This window comes from Aethalodelphis obliquidens, unplaced genomic scaffold, assembly GCF_003676395.1.
Source record: "Aethalodelphis obliquidens isolate GAN/ISIS:26980383/991018 unplaced genomic scaffold, ASM367639v1 scaffold54, whole genome shotgun sequence".
Lineage (NCBI taxonomy): Eukaryota > Metazoa > Chordata > Mammalia > Artiodactyla > Delphinidae > Aethalodelphis > Aethalodelphis obliquidens.
Genome location: NW_020837998.1, coordinates 7,843,301 through 7,868,711, shown reverse-complemented (window position 1 = coordinate 7,868,711; position 25,411 = coordinate 7,843,301). Strand labels below are relative to the sequence as shown.

General features: G+C 36.1%; 1 pseudogene; it reads left to right on the top strand.

Annotated features, from left to right (window-relative positions):
- The first annotated feature begins 22,257 nt into the window (after positions 1–22,257).
- Positions 22,258–23,622, top strand: LOC113609107 (tubulin alpha-1C chain-like; annotated as a pseudogene).
- Positions 23,623–25,411: the final 1,789 nt, after the last annotated feature.

Below are 25,411 nucleotides of genomic sequence, written 5' to 3'. Positions count from 1 at the left end.
CCTTAGGAGGTAACAGAATATTTTTTTAATGTACATCTAGCTATGTATTTGGGAAAACACCACTCAGATGTGAATGTACCAGTCGATTCTTCCCTAAACTCTGAAGCTGTTCTTGAATAGATGACATAATTATCTTCATATTCTAATATCTAGAAAGACTATAACTCTTAAAAGGCATGTAGTTTTTTTCAGAATGATAGTTACACTAAGAACATGACTACTTCCATTTTGTATTTAGAAAATAAGCCTAGAAAGATAAACAAATGTTTTAGAAAGATTCCTGCAGTTTATAATATACAGTGTTGAGATTTCAAATTAAGTAGTTATTAGAGACCAATAGAAAACTTCTTAAAACATTATGCACACAAAATTCTATAGTAATATATTTGTGTGTATGTTTGTGTGTGTGTGTAAAATCATAGAGGTGAATCACACTATGTACTCCATAATATTGGATTTTACTACTTTAGCACTTACTCGTTATGATTATTTTAGGGACTTTCTATAACATATGCAACTTATTAGAGAAAGAGTGAATAATTCAAGGAAACTAAATATCTCTCTCTGCCTCAAATTTTACCATGCAGATGTCAGTTTAATAAATTTTATTATAAATATACATACTGAATATACTGGATACACATATTCCACTAATAAAATAATCATGAAGTTAATTACTGAATGTGTAAAAACACAAAGATTTTATTTTTTTATGACTAAGTGTATTCTTCCTCTAATATTTTCTTACTTGCTTAAACCTGTAACCTAGGAGTAGTATTGCTGAACCATAGGGTATGTGTGTGTTCAGCTTTACTAATGCCAAAATACTGTATAAAATAGTTGACCAATTTACACTCCCACTAGCAGTGTTCGAGAATTCCCTTTTATCCACATTCTTTCCAAAGCTTTGTATTGTAAAATTTCTTTATTATTGTGAAATTAAATCATATAAAACATTATATCATTATAGTCTTATTTTGCTTCCTTTTCTGAGATTGAGTTTCTTATGTTCATTGGCAATTCATATTTTTCTTCTATAAAATGCTTGTTTATGCCCTTTTTATGTTAAATCAAGTGTCTTTTGATTGATTTTTCAGCAGGATTTTTAATTTGTTTTCTCTGTGTTCTGGATACTAATACTACTTTTTTACACAGTTATAAATATCTTCTCTTTATATGCTGGTCATCTTTTCATATTTTTAGATTGTCTTTTGACTGTCAAAATATCTTAATTATGTAACATCCAAATTTATTTCTCATTTCTTTTATAGTTAGTACTTTTTATTTGCTTAAGAAATTCTTCCCTATCCTGATAGCTTAAAAATATTCCTTTATATTTTATTTTAAGGGGCTTAAAATTTTGTTTCTTTTTAAACTTAGATCTTTAATGTTTCTGGAATTGATATTGTGAATTAGAGATGCATACCTTTTCCATATAGATAGCCAATAATCTTAGCATAATCTTTCGACTAGTTCCTTCTTTACCCACTATTATTTAATGTAACTTCTGTAATATATAAGAATCCATAAATTTGTTGTTTCTTTTCGTTCTCCATATCCTTTTTGATTTTTAAGTGTGTCTATCCTTACACAAGTAATATTCTGATTTAATTGGTATAGGTTTATAATAAGCCTTGACATTTGGTAGGATACATATCTCTATATAATTATTCTATTTCAGTAGTTTCACAGCAACTTTTGGCCCTTTGCACTTCCATGTACTTTGCATGATCAACTTATGAAATTCTAGAAAATTACTGCAGTGATTTTATTGAGGTATAATTGTTATACAAAAATGTATATAATTAATGAATAGAATTTGATGAGTTTGTACATTTGTAAACATTCATATTACCATCACCGGTAATAAGGATAATAAACATATCCTTCATCCTCAAAAGTAGAAGGGTTCCAATTTCTCCACAACATTGCCAACACTTGCCATCTTTAGTGTTTTTTGGTTTTTTTTAAATAAAAATCATCCTAGCAAGTGGGACGTGACATCTTATTGTGGTTTTGATTTGCATTTCTCCAATAATTAGTGATGTTGAGCAACTTATTCATATAACTGTAGGCCACTTGTATGTCTTCTTTGGAGAAATGTTTATTCAGGTCCTTTGCTCATTTGTTAATTGGGTTATTTTTTATTTTTCTGTTAAGAAGTTCCTTACATATTTTGGAAATTAACCCCTTATCAGGTATGTTGTTTGCAAATATTTTTTTCCCATTCTGTAGGTTACCGTTTCACTTTGTTCATCATTTCCTTTTCTGTGAGGAAGCTTTTTAGTTTGCTGTAATCCCACTTATATATTTTTGCTTTTGTTGCTTGTTCTTATGATGTTGTATCCAAGAAATCACTGCCAAGGTCAATGTCAAAAAGCTTTTCCCCTATATTTTCTTATAGGAGTTTACAGTTTCAGATACTGTGTTCAACTCTTTAATATATTTAAAATTATTTTGTATATAATAGAATATAACAATTCAATTTCATTCTTTTGCATGTAAATATCCACTTTTTCGAACACTATTTGTTGATGAGACTATTCTTTCTCCATTGTGTATTCTTGGCACCTTTGCAAAAGACCAAGTGTTCATGGGTTTATTTTCATGCCAGTAATATATTGTTTTGGTAACTGTAGCTTTGTAATACATTTTGAAACCAGAAAGTGTGATGCCTCCAGCTTTGTTCTTCTTGCTTAAAATTGCTTTGGTTATTTGGTGTCTTTTGGAGTCCATATTAATTTTAGAATTATTTATTATATTTCTTTAAAAATGTCTTTGGAATTTTGATAGGGATTGTACTGAATCTGTAGATCACTTTGAGTAGTATGAACATTTTCACAATATTAAGTCTTCCAATCCATGAGCACAGGATATCTTTCCATTTATTTGTGTCTTTTAATTTCTTTCATCAATGTTTTATAGTTTTCAATGTATAAGATTTTTACCTCTTGGATCAGGCTTATTCTTCAGAATTTTATTCTTTTTGATGCTACTGTAAATGAGAGTGTTTTCTTAAATTTCTTTCTGGATAGTTTGTTGCTGGTGTATAGAAATGCAACTGATTTGGGCATGTTGATTTTGTACCCTGCAACTCTACTGGATTTGTTTATTCTAACATGTTTTTCTCTGGAGTCTTTAGGGTTTTCTAGATGTAAGATCATGTCATCCGCAAACAGAGATTATTTTAATTATTCCTTTCTTATTTGGCTGCCTTTCATTTCTTTTTCTTGCCCCATTACTTTAGCTAGGAATTTCAATACTATGTTGAATAGAAGTGGTGGGGTAGGCATCCTTGCCTTGCTCCAGATTATAGAGAAAAGCCTTTAAGTGTTTAAATATTGAGTAATATATTAGCTGAAGGTTTATTTTAGATTTTATTTTATTTATTTATTTATTTTTTTGTGGTACACGGGCCTCTCACTGTTGTGGCCTCTCCCATTGCAGAGCACAGGCTCCGGACGCACAGGCCTAGCGGCCATGGCTCACAGGCCCAGCTGCTCCGTGGCATGTGGGATCTTCCCGGACCAGGGCACGAACCCGTGTCCCCTGCATCAGCAGGCTGACTCTCAACCACTGTGCCACCAGGGAAGCCCTAGATTTTATTTTTTACAGCAGTTTTAGGTTTATAACAAAATTGAGAGGCAGGTACAGAGATTTCCCATATACTACCCTGCTTCCACATGTGCAAAGCCTCCCATATTTCACATCACCCACCAAAATGGTACATTATTTAGAAGGAGAAACTATTGACATGTCATAATCACTCAAAATCCATAGTTTCCCTTAAAGTTCACTCTTGTGTTATACATTCTATAAGTTTGACAAATATATAGTGACATTTATCCATCATAACATCATACAGAGTATTTTCACTGCCCTAAAAATCCTCTCTTCTCTCCCCATTCATCTCTCCCCTCACATATACCCCTGGCAGCCTTTGATCATTTTATTTTCTCCATAGTTTACCTTTTCCAGAATGTCACATGGTTAGAAATATACAATATGTAGCCTTTTCAGATTGACTTTTTTCACTTAGTAATACACATTTAAAATCCCTCCTCATTTTTCAGAGCTTGAGAGTTCATTTATTCTTAGTGCTGAATAATATGCCGTTGTCTGGTTATACCACAGTTTATCCATTCACCTATTGAAATACTTACTGGTTGCCTCCAAGTTTTGACAATTATGAATAAAGCTGGCATTCAAGAAGAGTTGCTGATTTTTTGGTCTGTTCAGCTTTTTATTTATTGTTAGAATGAAGTGGTGACTTTCAAGCTCCTCTTGTGTGGAACCAGAAACCAAAGTTCTCACTGTGCACTTTTCCTATATGGCCTTTATTATGTTTTGGTAAGCTCCTTGTATGATTAATCTGTTGAGAGTTTTTATCATGGATGTGTTTTAAATTTTGTCAAATGCTTTCTCTGCATCTATTGACATGATCATGCCATATTTTTCCTTCATTCCATTAATGCAGTGTATTACATTGATTGATTTATGTATATTGAACCAGCCTTGCATCTTAGGGATAAATTTCACTTGGTCATGGTGTTTGATCCTCTTAATTGGTTGTTGAATTCTGCTTGCTTATATTTTATTAAGAAATTTTGCATCCATATTTATAGATATACTATTTTGTAGTTTTATTTTCTTGTGGTGTCTTTGTATTTAGAATCAGGGTGATGATGGTCTCAATGAATGAGTTTGGATGTATTCCTTTTTCTTCTGTTTTTTGGTAGAATTTAAAATTAGAATACTCTAAATGTTTTGTACAATTCACTTGTAAAGCCTTCTGTTCCTGGGCTGTACTTGGAAGGTTTTTGATTAATGATTAAATATCCTTGCTATTCATCTGTTCAGACTTTCTATTTCTTCTTGATTCAGTCTTGGTAGGTTTATATTTCTAGAAAATTAATTTCTACTAAGTTTTGAATTTGTTGCTGTATAATTGTTCATAATAGTTTCTTATGGCCTTTTTAATTTCTGTGGCAGCAGTTTTAATGTCTTCTCTTTCATTACTGATTTTATTTATTTATTTATTTGTTTATTTATTTATTCTCTTTTCTCTTGGTTTGTCTAGCTAAAGGTTTGTCAATTTTGTCTGTCTTTTTAAAAAAACTTTAGTTGTCAATATTTTTCTATCATTTTATATTCATTTTTAATTTTTTACACAATTTTAAAGATTATACTCCATTTATAGTTATTATGAAATACTAGCTATATTCTCCATATTGTACAATACATACATGTAGCCTATCTTACACCCAACTATTTGTACATCCCACTCTCCCACCCCTATATTGCCCCTCCCTCCTTACCTCTCCTCACTGGTAACCACTAGTTTGTTCTCTATATCTGAGAGTCTGCTTCTTTGTTGTTATATTCACTAGTTTGTTGTATTTTTTAGAGTCCACATACTAGTTATATCACACAGTATTTGTCTTTCTCTCTCTGACTTATTTCACTTAATAGATCAATTCATGTTGCTGCAAATGGCAAAATTTCCTTCTTTTTTATGGCTGAATAGTATTCTATTATATATATCCATTCATTTGTTGATGGACACTTAGGTTGCTTCCATATCTTGACAACTGTAAATAATGCTGATATGAACATTGTGGGGCATGTATCTTTTCGGATTAGTGTCCATGTTATTTTGGACATATACCCAGGAGTGGAATTGCTGGGTCATACTGTAGTTTTATTTTTAGTTTTTTAAGAATCCTCCATATTATTTTCCACAGTGGCTGCACCAATTTACATTCCCACCAACATTGTACAAGTGTTTCCTGTTCTCCACATCTGTGCCAACATTTGTTATTTGTGTTCTTTTTGATGATAGCCATCCTGACTGGTGTGAGGTGATATCTCATTGTGGTTTTGATTTGCATTTCTCTGATGATTAGTGATGTTGAACATCTTTTTATGTGCCTATTGACCATCTGAATTTCCTTTTGGAAAAATGACTATTCAGTTCTTCTGCCCATTTTCAAATTCTTTATTTCATTTCTATTCTTTATTTCATTTCTTCCTGTTCTTATATTAATTATTTGTATCTATTGCAGGATTTTTCATTGTATTTACCAAGATGTTTCCTTTGAAATACTCATTGTTATAATAGTCTATTTTAATCTGGTAAGAACTTAACTTCAATAACATGTGAAAACTCTGTAATTTACTCCGCCTCACACACTTTATATTATTAATTTCTGAATTTATTTTTATATTGTCTATTGTCAAGTATTTTGTGATAATAGTTATTCTTAATACTTTTTACTTTTTTTTTTTTTTGCGATACATGGGCCTCTCACTGTTGTGGCCTCTCTCATTGTGGAGCACAGGCTCTGGACATGCAGACTCAGCAACGATGGCTCATGGGCCCAGCTGCTCCACAGCATGTGGAATCTTCCCGGACCGGGGCATGAACCCATGTCCCCTGCATTGGCAGGTGGACTCTCAATCACTGTGCCACCAGGGAAACCTGACTTTTAACTTTTATATTAGGGTTAAAATGATTTATGTGCTACCATTAGAGTATTACAATATTCTGTGTTTGTATATTTACAGGAATACTTTGTTTTATTGTGTCTCACTTTATTGAGATTTGCAGATACTGCATTTTTAATGAATAAAGGCCTTTGGCAACCTTGTGTTGTCAAATGATGGTTGGCATTTTTAGCAATAAACATTAAAAAATCAATATGTATACATTGTTTTATAGATATAATGCTATTGCATACTTAATAGACTACATTATTGTGTAAGCAGAAATTTTATATGCATTGGGGAACCAAAAGTTTCTGTGACTTGCTTCCTTGTGATATTTGCTTTATTACAGTGGTCTGAAACCAAACCTGTAATATCTCTGAGGTATGACTGTACCTTTCTTAGTGAGACTTGTTTTTCATATGCTTTCATGTTGCTGCTTACTATTTATTCATTTCAACTCAAAGAACTCCCTTTAGCACTTCTTTTAAAGAAGATCAAGTGATGACAAACTCCCAGAATTTTTGTTTATTTTGGAAAGTCTTCAAGTCTCCCTTTCATAGGAAGGACAATTTTTTTCTGAAATAGTTTCTCAGTTGGCAAGTTTTGGTTTTCACTATTGTGAATACATCACTTCACTCTCTCCTAGCCTACATGGTTTTAGCTGAGAAATCTGCTCAGAATCTTATTGTAATTACCTTGTATGCAACTAGTTATTTTTCTCTTGTAGCATTCAAACGTCTCTCTTTTCCTTTGATTTTGACAATTTAATTGTAATACATCTTAGTTTAACTCTCTTCTGTTTCAACATATTTGTGGTCCTTTGGACTTCATGAATCTGGATGCCCATTTCCCTCCCCAAATTTGGGATTATTCAACTATCATTTCTTTAAATATGGTTTCTGCCTCTCTCTCTCTTTTCCCCTTCTAGGACTCCCATAATGTATATATTGCTCCTTTTGATGTTGTCCCATAAGTCCCACAGACTTTCTTTACTCAACTTCATTCATTTTCTCTTTGTTCCTCTGACTGGAAATTTCAAATGACCTTTCTTTAAGTTCACTAATTCTTTCTTCTGCTTGGTTGATGATGCTGAAGCTCTTTATTGAAAAAAAAATAATTTAATTGGATTCTTGTTTTAAAAAAATACATGTTATTTACTTTACTACCTGGTTTTTGGAAGGAGTTAGACAAAAGAAAATAATCATGAGGGAAATAAGAGAGCAAACTTTGACTACTCATGAAGATGACCTCACCTTCTATTTTACAAATAGAAATGAATCACCTCAAACTCCTATTATAGACACAAACAACCTACCTTCATGCCCTCAATTCTTGCCGCCCATATATATGAATCGGACTTCATCCTCTTGTTGAAAATGAATCCTTTTATGTTCTGGTTCCAAATAATTTTCATCTGAAAGGAATTCTTTAATTATTTTCCTATTTATTTTATCTCTGTCTTCTCCTTCTGGTGACATTTCCCCCCTTGTACACAAAAATTCTCAAGTCTAATTGCCTAAGGGGGGAAAAATCCTCTTCATTTACTGTGTCCCTTTTTTTTTTTTAACAGCTTTATTGGCGTATAATTGCTTTACAATGGTGTGTTAGTTTACAATGGTGTGTTAGTGTTATATATATGTATATCTCCCCGCATCTCTTCCCTCTTCCATCTCCCTCCCTCCCACCCTCCCTATCCCACCCCTCTTGGTGGTCACAAAGCACCGAGCTGATTGCTCTGTGCTATGTGGCTGCTTCCCACTAGCAATATAATTTACGTTTGGTAGTGTATACTTGTCCATGCCACTCTCTCACTTTGCTCCAAGTTACCCTTCCCCCTCCCCATATCCTCAAGTCCATTCTCTAGTAGGTCTCTGTCTTTATTCCCACCTTGCCTGTAGGTTCTTCATGACCATTTTTTTTTTGATTCCATATATATGTGTTAGCATATGGTATTTGTTTTTCTCTTTCTGACTTACTTCACTCTCTATGACAGACTCTAGGTCCATCCACCTCACTACAAATAACTCAATTTTGTTTCTTTTTATGGCTGAGTAATATTCCATTGTATACATGTGCCACATCTTCTTTATCCATTCATCTATTGATGGACACTTAGGTTGCTTCCATGTCCTGGCTATTGTAAATAGAACTGCAATGACCATTGTGGTACATGACTCTTTTTGAACTACGGTTTTCTCACGGTATATGCCCAGGGGTGGGGTTGCTGGGTAGTATGGTAGTTCTATTTTTATTTTTTTGAGGAACCTCTGTATTGTCCACCATAGTGGCTGTATCAAATTACATTCCCACCAACAGAGCAAGAGAGTTCCCTTTTCTCCACACCCTATCCAGCCTTTATTGTTTCTAGATTTTTGGATGATGTCCACTCTGACTGGTGTGAGATGATATCTCATTGTAGTTTTGATTTGCATTTCTCTAATGATTAACGAGTTTGAGCATTCTTTCATCTGTTTGTTGGTAATCTGTATATCTTCTTTGGGGAAATGTCTATTTAAGTCTTCTGCCCATTTTTGAATTGGGTTGTTTGTTTTTTTGATATTGAGCTTCATGACCTGCTTATAAATTTTGGAGATTAATCCTTTGTGAGTTGCTTCATTTGCAAATATTTTCTCCCATTCTGAGGGTTGTCTTTTGGTCTTCTTTATGGTTTCCTTTGCTGTGCAAAAACTTTTAAGTTTCATAAGGTCCCATTTGTTTATTTTTGTTTTTATTTCCATTTCTCTAGGATGTGAGTCAAAAATGATCTTGCTGTGATTTATGTCATAGAGTGTTCTGCCTATGCTTTCCTCTAAGAGTTTGATAGTGTCTGGCCTTACATTTAGGTCTTTAATCCCTTTTGAGTTTATTTTTGTGTATGGTGTTAGGGAGTGAACTAATTTTATACTTTTACATGTACCTGTCCAGTTTTCCCAGCACCACTTATTGAAGAGGCTGTCCTTTCTCCACTGTACATTCCTGACTCCTTTATTAAAGATAAGGTGACCATATGTGCGTGGGTTTATCTCTGGGCTTTCTATCCTGTTCCATTGATCTATATTTCGGTTTTTGTGCCAGTACCATACTTTCTTGATTACTGTAGCTTTGTAGTATAGTCTGAAGTCAGGGAGACTGATTCCTCCAGCTTCATGTTACGTTCTCAAGATTGCTTTGGCTATTCAGGATCTTTTGTATTTCCATACAAACTGTGAAATTTTTTGCTCTAGTTCTGTGAAAAATGCCAGTGGTAGTTTGATAGGGATTGCATTTAATCTGTAGATTGCTTTGGGTAGTAGAGTCATTTTCACAAAGTTGATTCTTCCAATCCAAGAACAAGGTATATCTCTCCATCTATTTGGATCATCTTTAATTTCTTTCATCAGTGTCTTATAATTTTCTGTATAGAGGTTTTTGTCTCCTTAGGTAGGTTTATTCTTAGATATTTTATTCTTTTTGTTGCAATGGTAAATGGGAGTGTTTTCTTGATTTCCCTTTCCGATTTTTCATCATTAGTGTATAGGAATGCCAGAGATTTCTGTGAATTAATTTTGTATCCTGCTACTTTACCAAATTCATTGATTAGCTCTAGCAGTTTTCTGGTAGCATCTTTAGGATTCTCTATGTATAGTATTATGCCATCTGAAAAGAGTGACAGCTTTACTTCTACATTTCCAATTTGGATTCCTTTTATTTCTTTTTCTTCTCTGATTGCTGTGGCTAAAGCTTCCAAATCTATGTTGAATAAGAGTGGTGAGAGTGGGCAACCTTGTCTTGTTCCTGATCTTAGTGGAAATGTTTTCAGTTTCTCACCATTGAGGACATGTTGGCTGTGGGTTTGGCATATATTGCCTTTATTATGTTGAGAATGGCCACATTATGCCTACTTTCTATAGGATATTTATCATAAATGGGTGCTGAATTTTGTTGAAAGCTTTTTCTGACTCTATTGAGATGATCATATGGTTTTCCTACTTCAGTTTGTTATTATGGTGTATCACGTTGATTAATTTGCATATACTGAAGAATCCTTGCATTCCTGGGATACACCCCACTTGATCATGTTGTATGATCCTTTTAATGTGCTGTTGGATTCTGTTTGCTTGTATTTTGTTGAGTATTTTTGCATCTATGTTAATTTATGATATTGGCCTGTAGTTTTCTTTCTTTGTGACATCTTTGTCTGGTTTTGGTATCAGGGTGATGGTGGCCTCGTAAAACTAGTTTGGGTGTGTTCCTCCCTCTGCTATATTTTGGAAGAGTTTAAGAAGGATCGGTGTTAGCTCTTCTCTAAATGTTTGATACAATTCACCTGTGAAGCCATCTGGTCCTGGGCTTTTGTTTGTTGGAAGATTTTTAATCACAGTTTCAATTTCAGTGCTTGTGTTTGGCCTGTTCATATTTTCTATTTCTTCCTGTTTCATTCTTGGCAGGTTGTGAATTTCTAAGAATTTGTCCATTTCTTCCAGGTTGTCCATTTTATTGGCATAGAGTGGCTTGTAATCTCTCATGATCTTTTGTATTTCTGCAGTGTCAGTTGTTACTTCTCCTTTTTCATTTCTAATTCTATTTATTTGAGTCTTCTCCCTTTTTTTCTTGATGAGTCTGGCTAATGGTTTATCAATTTTGTTTATTTTCTCAAAGAACCAGCTTTTAGTTTTATTGATCTTTGCTATAGTTTACTTCATTTCTTTTTCGTTTGTTTCTGATCTCATTTTATGCTTTCTTTCCTTCTGCTAACTTTGCGGTGTTTCTGTTCTTCTTTCTCTAATTGCTTTAGGTGTAATTTTAGGTTGTTTATTTCAGATGTTTCTTGTTTCTTGAGATAGGATTGTACTACCATTAAATTCCCTCATAGAACTGCTTTTGGTGCATCCCATCGGTTTTGGATCATCATGTTTTCATTGTCATTTTTTTCTACATATTTTTTGATTTCCTCTTTGATTTCTTCAGTGATCTCTTGGGTATTAAGTAGTGTATTGTTTAGCCTCCATGTGTTGGTATTTTTTACAAACATTTTCCCATAATTGATATCTAGTCTCATAGCACTGCGGTCAGAAAAGATACTTGATAAGATCAATTTTCTTAAATTTAATCAGGCTTGATTTGTGACCCAAGATATGATCTATTCTGGAGATTTTCCAGGAGCACTTGAGAATAACGTGTATTCTGTTGTTTTTGGATGGAATGTCCTGTAAATATCAATTAAGTCCATCTTGTTTAATGTATCATTTAAAGCTTGCATTTCATTATTCATTTTCATTTGGATGATCTGTCCATTCGTGAAAGTGGGGTATTAAAGTCCCCTACTACTATTGTGTTACTGTCAATTTCCCCTTTTATGGCTTTTAGTGTTTGCCTTATGTATTGAGGTGCTCCTATGTTGGGTGCATAAGTATTTACAATTGTTGTATCTTCTTGGATTGATCCCTTGATCATTATGTAGTGCCCTACTTTGTCTTTTGTCATAGTCTTTGTTTTAAAGTCTATTTTGTCTGATATGATAATTGCTACTCCAGCTTTCTTTTGATTTCCATTTTCATGGAATATCTTTTTCCATCCCCTCACTTTCAGTCTGTGTGTGTCCCTAGGTCTGAAGTGTGTCTCCTGTAAATAGCATATATACGGGTCTTGTTTTTGTATCCATTCAGCCAATCTGTGTCTTTTGTTGGGAGCATTTAATCCATTTACATTTAAGGTAATTATCGATATGTATGTTCCTATTCCCATTTTCTTAATTGTTTTGAGTTTGTTATTGTAGTTCTTTTCCTTCTCTCTTGTTTCCTGCCTATAGAAGTTCCTTTAGCATTTGTTGTAAAGCTGGTTTGGTTGTAGTGAATTCTGTTAGTTTTTGTTTGCCTGTAAAGTTTTAATTTCTCCATCAAATCTGAATGAAATCTTTGCTGGGTAGAGTAATCTTGGTTGCAGGTTTTTCCCTTTCATCACTTTAAATATGTCCCCTGCTCCCTTCTCACTTGCAGAGTTTCTGCTGAAATACCAGCTGTTAACCTTATGGGGATTCCACTGTATGTTATTTGTTGTTTTTCCCTTGCTGCTTTTAATATTTTTTCTTTGTATTTAATTTTTGATAGTTTGTTTAATATGTGTCTTGGCATGTTTCTCCTTGGATTTATCTTGTATGGGACTCTCTGTGCTTCCTTGACTTGATTAACTATTTCCTTTCCCATATTTAGGAAGTTTTCATGTATAATCTCTTCAAATATGTCCTCAGTTCCTTTCATTTTCTCTTCTTCTTCTGGGATCCCTAAAATTCAAATGTTGGTTCATTTAATGTTGTCCCAGAGGTCTCTGAGACTGCCCTGAATTCTTTTCATTTTTTTTTCTTTATTCTGCTCTGCAGTAGTTATTTCCACTGTTTTATCTTCCAGGTCACTTATCCATTCTTCTGCCTCAGTTATTCTGCTATTGATCCCTGCTAGAGAGTTTTTAATTTCATTTATTTTGCTGTTCATTACTGTTTGTTTGCTGTTTGGTTCTTCTAGGCCCTTGTGAAATGTTTCTTGCATTTTCTCCATTCTATTTCCAAATTTTGGATCATCTTTACTATCATTATTCTGAATTCTTTTTCAGGTAGACTGCTTATTTCCTCTTCATTTGTTAGTTCTGGTGGGTTTTTTCCTTGCTCCTTATCTTCTGTGTGTTTCTGTGTCTTCTCATTTTGCCTAACTTAGTGTGTTTGGGCTCTACTTTTCCCAGGGTGCTCTTACATAGTTCCCATTGTTTTTGGTGTAGGTTCCCAGTGGCTAAGTTGGTTCAGTGGGTTGTGTAGGCTTCCTGCTGGAGGGGAAAAGTGCCTGTGTTCTGGTCGATGAGGCTGGATCTTGTCTTTCTTGTAGGCAGTCCACGTCTGGTGGTGTGTTTTAAGGTGTCTGTAGCCTTATTATGATTTTAAGCATCCTCTCTGCTAATTGGTGGTGTTGTGTTCCTGTCTTGCTAGTTGTTTGGCCTAGGGTGGCCAGCACTGGAGCTTGTTGGTCTGAGCAGAGCTGGGTCTTGGCATTGAGATGGAGATCTCTGCAGACTTTCCCCATTTGATGTTACATGGAGCTGGGAGGTCTCTGGTGGACCAATATCTTGAACTTGGCTCTCCCACCTCAGAGACACAGCCCTGATGCCTGGCTGGAGCATGAAGAGACTGTCATCTGCACAGCTTAGAATAAAAGGGAGAAAATGAAATAAAGAAACAAAGAAGAAGATAAGATAAAATAAAATAAAATAAGGGCTTCCCTGGTGGTGCAGTGGTTGAGAATCTGCCTGCTAATGCAGGGGACACGGGTTCAAGCCCTGGTCTGGGAGAATCCCACATGCTGCAGAGCAACTAGGCCCATGAGCCACAACTCCTGAGCCTGCGTGTCTGGAGCCTGTGCTCCACAACAAGAGAGGCTGCGGTAGTGAGAGGTCCGCGCACCACGATGAAGAGTGGTCCCCGCTTGCCACAACTAGAGGAAGCTCTCGCACAGAAATGAAGACCAAACACAGCAAAAAATATAAATAAATTAACTCCTACCCCCAACATCTTCTAAAAATAAATAATAAATAAAATAATTTTTAAAATAAAAAATAGGAAATAATTATTTTTTTTAAAAAATAAAGTAATAAAAAAGAAAGAAAGAGGAGAGCAACCAAAGCAGAAAACAAATGTACCAATGATAACAAGAGCCAAAAACCATACAAAAAAAAAGAAAAAGAATAAAAAAGAAAAACGGGCAAACAGAACCCTAAGACAAATGGTAAAAGCAAAGCTGTACAGACAAAAATCACACAGAAGTATACACATACACACTCACAAATAGAGAAAAAGGGGGGAAAATATATTTATATTGTTGCTTCCAAAATTCACCTCCTCATTTTGGGATGATATGTTGTCTATTCAGGTATTCCACAGATGCAGGGTACATCACGTTGATTGTGGAAATTTAATCTGCTGCTCCTGAGGCTGCTGGGAGAGATTTCCCTTTCTCTTCTTTGTTAGCAGAGCTCCTGGGGTTACGCTTTGGATTTGGTCCCGCTGCTGTGTGTATGTCGCCTGAGGACGTCTGTTCTTCGCTCAGAGAGGATGGGGTTAAAGGAGCAGCTGATTTGTGGGCTCTGGATCAGTCAGGCTGGGGAGAGGGTAGGTTATGGAGTTCTGCATGAGCCTGTGGTGGCAGAGGCTGGCGTGATGTTGCACCAGTCTGAGACGCACCATGTGTTCTCCTGGGGAAGTTGTGTCTGGATCACGGGACCCTGGCACTGGCGGGCTGCACAGGCTCCCAGGACGGGAGGTATGGATAGTGATCTGTGCTTGCACACAGGCTTCTTCATGGATGCAGCAGCAGCCTTAGCGTCTCAAGCCTGTCTCTGCTGTCCATGCTGATAGCCATGGTTCGCGCCCATCTCTGGAGCTCCTTTAAGCAGCACTCTTAATCTCCTCTCCTCACACACCAGGAAACAAAGAGGTTTCTGCCTCTTCGGTAGCTCCTGACTTTTTCCCGGACTCCCTCCTGGCTAGCTGTGGTGCACTAACCCCCTTCAGGCTGTTTTCACGCAGCCAACCCCAGTCCTCTCCCGGGATCTGACCTCCAAAGCCTGAGCCTCAGCTCCCAGGCCCCACTCGTCCCAGCGGGTGAGCAGACAATCGCCTCAGGCTGGTGAGTGCTGGTTGGTGCCGACCCTCTGTTTGGGAATCTCTCCACTTTGTCCTCCACAACCCTGTTGCTGTGCTCTCCTTCGTGGCTCTGAAGTTTCCCCCTCTGTCACCCGCAGTCTCTGCCCGTGAAGGGGTTTCCTAGTGTGTGGAAACCTTTCCTCCTTCACAGCTCCCTCCCACTGGTGCTGGTCCCATCCATATTCTTTTGTCTCTGTTTTTTCCTTTTTCTTTTGTGCTACCCATGTACGTGTGGAGTTTCTTGCCTTTTGGGAAGTCTGAGGTCTTCTGCCAGTGTTCAGTAGGTGTTCTGTAGGAGTTGTTCCTCGTGTAGATGTATTTCTGATGTATTTGTGGGGAGGATGGCAATCTCCATGTCTTACTCTTCCACCGTCTTGAAGCTCCTCCTCTACTTGCATTCTTAAGCTCCAGTATTTTTGTTTTTTTTTGTTGTTTTGTTTTTCTTCTTGTAATGCTTTCTATTTCTTTGTTGAACTTCTTATTTTGTTAATGTATTGCTTACTGATTTTGTTTAGCTGTCAATCTATGTTCTCTTGTAGCTCATTGGGCTTCATTAAGACAATTATTATGAATTTTTGTCACCCAATTCTTAGATCTCTATTTCTTTAAAGTCAACTTCTGGAACTTTATTAGTTTCTTTTCATGTTGTCATGTTTCCCCAATTCTTCATTATTTTCATAACCTTGTAGCATTTGCTTGTACATTTGAGGAAGATATCACCTCTTCCATTCTCTAGAGATTGTCTTCAGTAAAGAAATAACTTCACCAGTTAGCCCAACCTGGGGTTCTGTGCAAGCCAGCTGGTAGCATCTGCATGTTGGTAGAACCCAATGCCAGTGGTCTTCTGTCAGTCATTTCTGGCTGGCTGTGCTCTGCATTCTGGTAGGGCTGGATGGATGATATCTGCAGTCAGTTGGGGCATCTGGAAGTCTCCACAGCTTGGTAGGGCCAACTGGCTGGGCTTCATGATCTGGTAGGGTCATAGGCTCTGCTGCTAGTTGGGACTGCTAGCAAGGTTAACTGGTTGAGCAAGACTGTTGACTAAGCTTTCTGGTCAGACAGGGCTACTGGCTAGACTCACTAGTCAGTGGGACCACTGATGAGGTTCCCTGCTTGGGAAGGGCCTGTCACTTGCCTCGTGTTAGGTGGTGATTTTGGCTGATCTCTGGAGTAGGACAGAACTCCTGACTATGTTCCTTGGTTAGGTAAGCCTACTGACTGAAATCCCTGGTCAGATGGGGCTCCTGAGTAAGCTCTCTGGTCAGATGGGTCCATTAGTTGGGCTCCTTGGTGAGGAAGGGATACTGATTGGACTCCCCAGTATTGTGGGACTAATTGGAGGAGTTCTGCAGCCAGGTTGGCTGTTTGGGACGGCTCCTCAGTTGGGTAAAGTCATTGCTAAGGTCTTGATCGGAGTGGCAGCTCCTGGGGACATAGAGCGATGGGCCTAATATCAAGATATGTGCATCAGTTACTGAGATCTCCCTTTTACTTTGTTCCAGGTGGTCTAACCATACCAATTCCCCCCATATTCTTTGTGAGGGAAATCAGAAAGAGGCCTCTCAGGCAGCACCCTGGAACAGTGGAGAATCTGAATATTCACCTGAGTGTCTCTTTCCTCCACTGGAGAAATCACAGGCCAAGGGGACTGCACTCAACAGGGTACTGAGACAACCTGGGAGACTGGCATGTGAATAAACTGAAACCATTCCTATTATTCTTTCCAATGCACTTTTTCTTGTTTTCTTTTTTTTTTTGTGGTTTACTCTCTCAAAGACATTCTCATCTGTGGATAGTTGCTAATTCAGTGGTTCTGGGAGAGAAACAGGACTGGGGACCCTGTACTGTGCCATCTTTCTGATATCACTACTTTTGGGCAGTCATTTTAATTGAAATTGCATTGACACTTCAAATCAAGTTGGGGAGATTCAGTATCTATAGTATTGAATCTTCCTTTCAATGAAAATGGCATTTGCCTTTATTTATCTAGGTAGTATTAGTGTCTTCCAAAAACTTATTAATTACATATATAGATGTGTGTGTGTGTGTGTGTGTGTGTGTGTGTGTGTGTGTATGAATCAGTCATAGCAAAACTTTTGTTACATTTTTTAAATGATTCATAATTTAAAATTAGATTCTATAGCTCTTGCTAGTTTGTGCAACTAAATCTTGTATATTAATATTCATCTTCTAGTCTTTCATACTGATACATTTTTTAATTATTTATTTTATTTTCAAATCCTTCTACATTTAGTGTATTTTCCTAGTCTTACCACACTGACTAGCACTTTTAGAGCTATGTTGAATAACTGTAGTATAGTAGATATCATGTTTTTTAACTGATTTTAAAAAGGATATTTCACCATTTCATTACTAAGAATACTGTTTACTAAATTCTGTTAAATAATCTGTTATGATAAGAAGTGTTTTCTATACTTTCTTTTCTGACAGTGTTAACATTAATGGTGTTACATTAAATATCTTTTCTGCTTTTACTGAGATGGTTTATTGATTTTTTTGATTTATTAGAAGAATGAAATGCATTTGCACACTTTTATCAATATATAATTGACGTATGATAAAATTTAACCTTTTGAAGTATATAATTCTGTGGGCTTTAGAAACCCCATACCCAAATTCTTCAATACTGTCAGGCTCAAGCCCTAGATACCACAAATTTACTTTCAATCTGTATTGATTTTCCTATTGTTGGCATTGCATATAAATTAAATCATAAAATATGTGGCCTTTTGGGACTGACTTCTGTCATGTGATATTTCTTCTTTCATTCTTTTCTATTATAGCCATCCTAGTGAGTATAAAGTGTTATATCATTGTGTTTTTTATTTGCATCTCCCTAAAGACTAATGATACTGAGCATCTTTTCATTTGCTTATGGCCCATTTGTATATCTTTTTTTAGAGATGTATTGTATGGTTTAACCTTGAAAATATTCAATGTGAACTTCAGAAAAATGTGTATTCTGATTTTGGTAAGTAGAGTATTTCACAGGAATCATATTTTCTCCCCTCTGAGTATTTGTTATTTTGTTGTAGTTGTTATTCTCTGTTTAGTGATTTTTTTCTGAACTAATTCTGTAATGTCTGTATTCTTTCTCATATGTGACCATTGCAATCTTTCCTTAGCTTAATTGTCAACAAATATTTGGACAGAAATTTCTTAACTTCCTAGGAACAATAAGTCCCCAATCTTTGCCAAGAATCTCTGTGCATGTTGGGACAAAACTTCACACTCATATAAACTTATAAATAAGTTTATAGCCACTCTCGAAAATAGTCAAAGGTCTAGAGAAACCAAGTGAATTCCCAATTAACAAAAAGCCACATTCAGAGCAGTAGGAAATTTCATGGGGTATTTATTTACCCTTGCTCCAACTCCTCCTTTCCATGATACAGCATGGTCAGGAGGAAGCAATGGCCTAATTCCCAATGGCCTCCCTTGAACCACTGGGTAATGAGAAAATCTTATTTGTAATGTTTACCTGTCTGGGGAATACCTGAGGAACTGTTTTATTTTCGTTTCTGCCTCACTCAGGGCTCAGATAGGAAAAGCGGCACAGCTCAGTTCTTAAGTTATAAAAAGCTGCTGTAAATAGTAAGGGATTACCCATAAAAGTTGAGGGGGGATATAGAGCTTCAGATGCCTGTGACAAGAAATTACATGTAGAGGAATATGATAGAACATTTAAGCCACTGAGAAATAGCTAAGGTCATACTCTTCAGTTAATTAAGACATTCAAAAGCAGGCATGTATAAGAAAAAGAGAACATACACACAGAAAAGACAGACAAGATACGTGAACATAAAAGACCTGAGAATACCTTAAGCTTTCACCATGGGCTGATCCCAAGTCTCATAATATTTCTTGATAATTAATGAAGGCATTTCACAGCAAGGAGCCAGTCTGCAAAGACAGGAAGAGGTGGCTGTTTTCTCAAATGCCCAATTTTCAACAAAACATCACAAGACATTCAAAGATAAAGGAAAATATGGTAAATTGAAGGGAAGAATATAAAATGGCAGAAAGCATTCACGAGGAAACAAAGGCATCAGACATACTACACAAAGACTTAAAAACATGTATCTTAGATATATTCAAAGAGCTGAAGAAAAACATAGACAAAGAACTAAAGTAAAATAAATAGAGAAATTATACATGAACAAAATTAGAATGTTTACAAAGAGATAGGAATGATAAAAAGAATCAAACATAAATTGTGGAGATATAAATTAAATAACTGAATTAAAAAAAATCATTAGAAGGGTTCAAAAAGTCAGTGTTTTCTGACTTGAGCAGGCAGAAACAGATTAAGTTAACTTAAAGATGTGACATTTGAAATTTTCAAGTCTGAGGAAAAGAAAGAAAAAAATGAAGAAAAGTAAGCAGAACCTAAGTACTTACAGGCCACAATCAAGTGGATTGATATATACGCTATGGAAGTCCCGAGAATAAAAAGGAAAGGAAAGGTGCAGAGATTATTTGCAGAAATAATTGGTCAAAAATTTTTTAAAAATCTGAGTAAAAGACATACAAATCCAAGTTGCTCCAAAAACTTCACATAAGAAGCACCCAAAGAGACCCACAACCAGACACATTACTATCAAACTGTCAAACTCTAACACCAGACAGAATCCTGAAAATAGCAAGAGACTTATCATGTACAAGGGATCTCTAGTAAGATTATTAAAGTATTCTTCAGCAGAAACCTTGTAAGCCAGAAGCATTGGGATCATATATTAAAATGCTGAAAGAAAAAAAGAAAACTGTCAATCAAAAATTCTATATCTGGCAAAAATATACTTCAAAAATGAGAGAGAAATTAAATCATTCTCAGAAAAACACAAGCTGAGGGTGTACATTACCACTAGACTTATTCTACTAGAAATGTTAATCAGAATAGTTCAAGCTGAAATGAAAGGACACAAGACAGTAACTCATAGCCATTGAAAATATAAATATCCTCAGTAAAGGTAAATGTATAGACAAGTATGAAAATGTGATTATTGGTTAGCCAACTACATTTTAAAATTTTTCTACAGGATTTAAAAAACATGTAGAGAAAAATAATTATAAATCTAGCTACTGTGTACAAAATACATAAGTATGTTATAAAGTGGGGGTGATGAGCTATAAAGGAGTAGAACTTTGTATGCTATTGAAGTTAAGTTGGTATCAATTTAAAACAGATTATTATATTTTAGGATATTATATGAAATTCACATGGTAATCACAAAAATAATGTCTATAGAGTATACTCAGAAAGAAATGAGAAGGGAATTAAAAGGTGTCACTACAAAAAATGGCTGAAAAATTAAGAAAGCAGTGATGGAGTAAATGAGGGGAAAATGCTGTAAGAGCTACAGAAAATAACAAAACGGCAAAAGTAAGTCCTTCCCTTTCAGTACTTATTTTAAATGTAAATGGATTAAATTCCCATATCAAAATGTAAAAATAAGTAGAATGGATATAAAACAGGATCCACTATGGGCTACCAGAACCCAATTTAGATCTACAAACACATATAGGTTGAAAGTGAAAGTATGGAAAAAGGAGATTCCATGCAAATATTAACAAAAAGAGATCTGGAGTGATTATACTAATATCAGAAAAATTATACTTTGTCAAAAATTGATACAAGGGACAAAGAAGAACTTTATATATTGATACAAGAGTCAACTCTCCAACAATATATAGCAATTATAAACATATAGTCAGCCCTTCATATCTGCAGGTTTTGCATCTGTGGATTCAACTAACCATATACAGAAAATATTTTAAAAATAAAAATTTCAGAAAGTTGTAAAAAATAAAACTTGAATTGACAGCATGCCAGACTATTTACATAACATTTACATTTTATTAGATATTATAAGTAATCTAGAGATGATTTAAAGTATATGGGAGAATGTGTGTAAGTTATGTGCAAATACTACACCATTTTGTATGAGAGACTTGAGCATCCACAGATTTCGGTATCCATAGGGGATCCTGGAACCAATCCCACATGAATAGGAGGGAAGACTGTATATACATGAAAGATCAGAGCTCCAGCAAAAAGTAGTGCTAAGAGGAAATTTTATAGCTATAAATTTCAACTATTAAAAATAAGGAAGATATCAAATCAACACCCTAACTTTACATCTTAAGAACTCGGACAAAGGAGACCATCTTTTAAAGGATTCAGACAGCCGTGGGAGACAGGCTTGCAGGAAATGCTTCATTACCTATAGTGCACTGGCACTGACTAACAGGACTTGAACTGGCTGTCACTAGGAAGTATGGTCCAGTTGCCAACAGCCAACACAGTGGAAGGGTGACATATTTCACTATGAGTATGCTAAGGACACCTCTAAACTTCCTCCATGTCAGGCAGATGAAGTTACTACTTTATTTCACCACCTTGCAGGTAACTGAAATTGTATTATCCCTGCAGCTCACTCAGTTCTATCTCTCTGCGTTTAGATAGCTCCAGTGACTCTCAGAACTCCCCCGTCTGTTCTTTTTGTTCTACTCTAGAGGTGAGCCTGCCAGAGCCAGCAAACTGTGTCTTCTTTCCATAATTCACTTAACTGAACAATTCAGCTCTATTTGAAGACCTTCTGCCTTGGTCTCTGGAGCCCCCATTCTTAGGATTGTAATGAGGAACGGGCCTGAAGCAGTCCCATACCTTGGAGTTTATTTGAATATGGTTAACTCTCTCATTTTAGGGCTCTGTAAAAGATATAGTGAAATTTCTCTTGAAATGAATTACTGTAGGAGAAAAATTGCATACATATATATTTTAAAATAAAATACCTCTATATAGGCCTACTTGAACAATTATGTAAATGAAATTTGTTTTTTTAAAGTAATAACAAACTGGAACTTTTTTCTAGAAAAGGCAAAGCAACAACAAAAAGAGGCGCAGGGTGGACCTGATGCCCACCCTCCAGACACGTGTCCCAGAAAGGGGTATATTGGTTCCTTTGGAGCCAACCAGCCTCTCACTACTTCTCCCCCAGATTGCTTGGTAGTTTGTCAGTGGGTGATACTTGTTGCTGTCCCCTTGCATCATCCAGCCCTGCAGAGCCCTACAAATCCCAGTCATGTGTGAATCCATCTCCATCTAATTTGGCTGGACTGGAGTCCAGTTTGGCAATGACTGCTGAGATCTCTACCTCCTGAAAAATAGTGTCCAGCCCAGTGACCAGATGTCACATGACAAGATCATTAGGGGAGGAGATGACTCTTTTAACACTCTCTTCATTGAGATGGATGCTGGCAAACATGGGATCAGGGTAGTGTTTCTAGAGCTGGAACTCATGGCCATCATGAAGTTCACACTGGCACCTACCACCAGCTCTTCCATCCTGAGCGGCTCATCATGGGCAAAGAAGATTCTAACAATAACTATGCCCATGGGTACTACACCATTGACAAAGAGATCACTGACCTTGTCTTGGACCAAATTTGAAAGTGGCTGAACAGTACATAAGTCTTCAGGGCTTCTTGGTTTTCCACAACTTTGGTGGGAGAACTGGTTTTTGGTTCACCTTCCTCCTGATGGAATGGTCTCTCTGTTGATGATGGCATGATGTCCAAGGTGGAGTTCTCCATTTATCCACCACCTAGATTTCCACAGCTATAGTTGAACCCTACAATTCCATTCTCACCACCCTGGAACACTGTGATTGTGCCTTGATGATAGACAATGAGGTCATCTATGACACCAGTTGTAGAAATCTTGATATTGAGCACTCAACTAAACTAACTAGTTGAGTTAGCACTCAACTAACCTTAACCATCCTATACATAATCTTATTAGCCCGATTGTGTCCTCCATCACTGGTTCCCTTAGATTTGATGGAGCACTGAATGTTGATCTGACAGAATTACAGACCATCCTGGTTCCCTATCTCCACATATACTTAACTCTAGTTACATTTGCCCCCATCATCTCTGCTGAGAAAGCCTACCAAAAACATCTTACTATAACAGAGACCACCAATGCATGGCTTGAGCCAGCCAACCAGATGGTGAAATGTAACCTGCACCATGGCATATACATGGATTGCTGCCTGTTGTACTGTGGTGATGTGGTTTCCAAAGATGTCAATGCTTCCATTGCCACTATCAAGACCAAGTACACCATCCAATTTGTGGATTAGTGCCCCACTCGCTTCAATGTTGACCCTAATTACCAGCATCCCATTACCATATCTAGTGGAAACCTGGCCAAAGTACCACGAGCTGTGAGCAACACAATAGCCATTACTGAGGCCTGGATTTGCCTAGACAACAAGTTTGACCTGATGTATGCCAAGTGCATCTTTGTTCACTGGTATATTGGTGAGGGTATGGAGGAAAGAGAGTTTTCTGAGGCCTAGGAGGACATGGTTGCACTTGAGAAAGATTATGAGAAGGTTGGAGTGGATAGTGCTGAGGGATAGGATGAGGGTGAAAAGTATTAACCTTCTGTTGCAAATTTACACTACATTTTCTTGAGACTGTCTTATTTATGTTGCTCTGTGAAGCTGTCTATTGTGGCCCTAACTTGTCAACAAAAGTGATGTTTCCATTAACAAAAGGAATAAGAACAATCTAAACCCAAGACTTAAAGAAGGAAAAAAATAATAAAGGTTGGAGTGGATATAAATAAAGTAGCAAGTAGAAAAATAAGAGAGAAAATCAATGAAACCGAGATTGGTTCTTCAAAATGATCAACAAAATTTACACATCTTTACTTAAATTGACTAAGAAAAAGAAGCCACAAGTAGCCAAAAATCAGAAATGAAAGTGGAAATATGACTACTGATTTTGCAAAAATATATAGGATTATAAGAGTTGTGAACAATTGTTAAGTCAACAAATTAAATAACTTGAATGGACAACTTCCTAGAAAAACATAAGATTGAATCATAAAGAGATAAAAAAATCCTGAATATACTTATACTTAGTGAAAAGACTGAATTGTCAAAGAGAAAGATAGGCATGTGTTAAAGTTGGCAAGACACATTTTACTCAGGCTACTGTAGGATGGAAGAGAGATGTTAGTATTAACTGAATTCAACTCCACTGAAACAAAAACTGAGGCTTTTTAAATGCTGAGATGTACCAAAGGAAAACTACTGAAGGACATGGAAGGGGGTTTGAGTTGAAGAGGGGGATATTGGTCAATATGATTAGGCCCTCTGTGTTTGCTAATTGGCACTTATTGAAGTGAGGCTCCTACCCTGTACAGAGACTGCGAGATAGGAACCCTATTTTTCTTAATGATTCCATTTCAAAAGGATGGCTCCTATATCCTTGAAGAAAGCATTTCTGGATTATAGTAGATTTACCTCTTAAAGGGAAAGATTTACCTCTTAAAGGGAAAGAATTTACAATTGCAAGTTTTCTAAAGTAAATGCTTTAATAAAGGGGAAGTCAGGGGCCTATAGTCATGTTCCAGTTGGAAAAACAGTAAATTATTTTTGCAGCATTGAGCTCTCTCAGGCAGACTTTTTAAGGGACCTAGAGTCAAGCTAGGGACATGAGTTTGGGCTGATATAAGCCATTTTACAATTTGGTCAAGTCTTTCAGTGTGTGAGGGGTAGAATGAGGGTTGGATGGAGCTGTTTCTGCCAAGAGTTTTGCAGTACTCATAGGCAAAGTGTTAGGCTTAGTAAAGAAAAGGTCTCAGAGGAACCTGACTAAAATTTGGTCAAGGAGAGAGTCTTTTTTTCTGAATAAGTATTCAAAAATTTCTCAACAACAACAAAAATCCAGGAACAGAAAGCTTCACTATTGAATTCTACTAAACATTTAAAGAAGAATTAACAACAATATTTCTTATAGTCATCCAAAAAATCAAAGGAGAAAAAAGAACACTTCCTAACTCATTCTATTAAGTCAGAATTACCCTGATACCAAATCCAGACAAATAAATGAAAGAAAAGAAAATAACAGATCAATATCCCTTATAAATATTCATGCAAAAACCCTGAACAAAATACAAGCCAAATTCCAAAGCATGTTAAAAAGATTATATACCATAATCAAATGGGATTTAGTTCCAGAAGGCAAGAATGTTTCAACGTATGAAAATCAAAGTAATACACCACATTCACAGAATGAAAGAAAACAACCACATGATCATCTCAATTGAAGCAGAAGAAATATTTTTACAAAATTCAACACTCTTTCATGATAAAAACACTCAACAAACTAAGAATAGAAAGTAACTATATCAACATAATAAAAAGTCATATGTAAAAAACC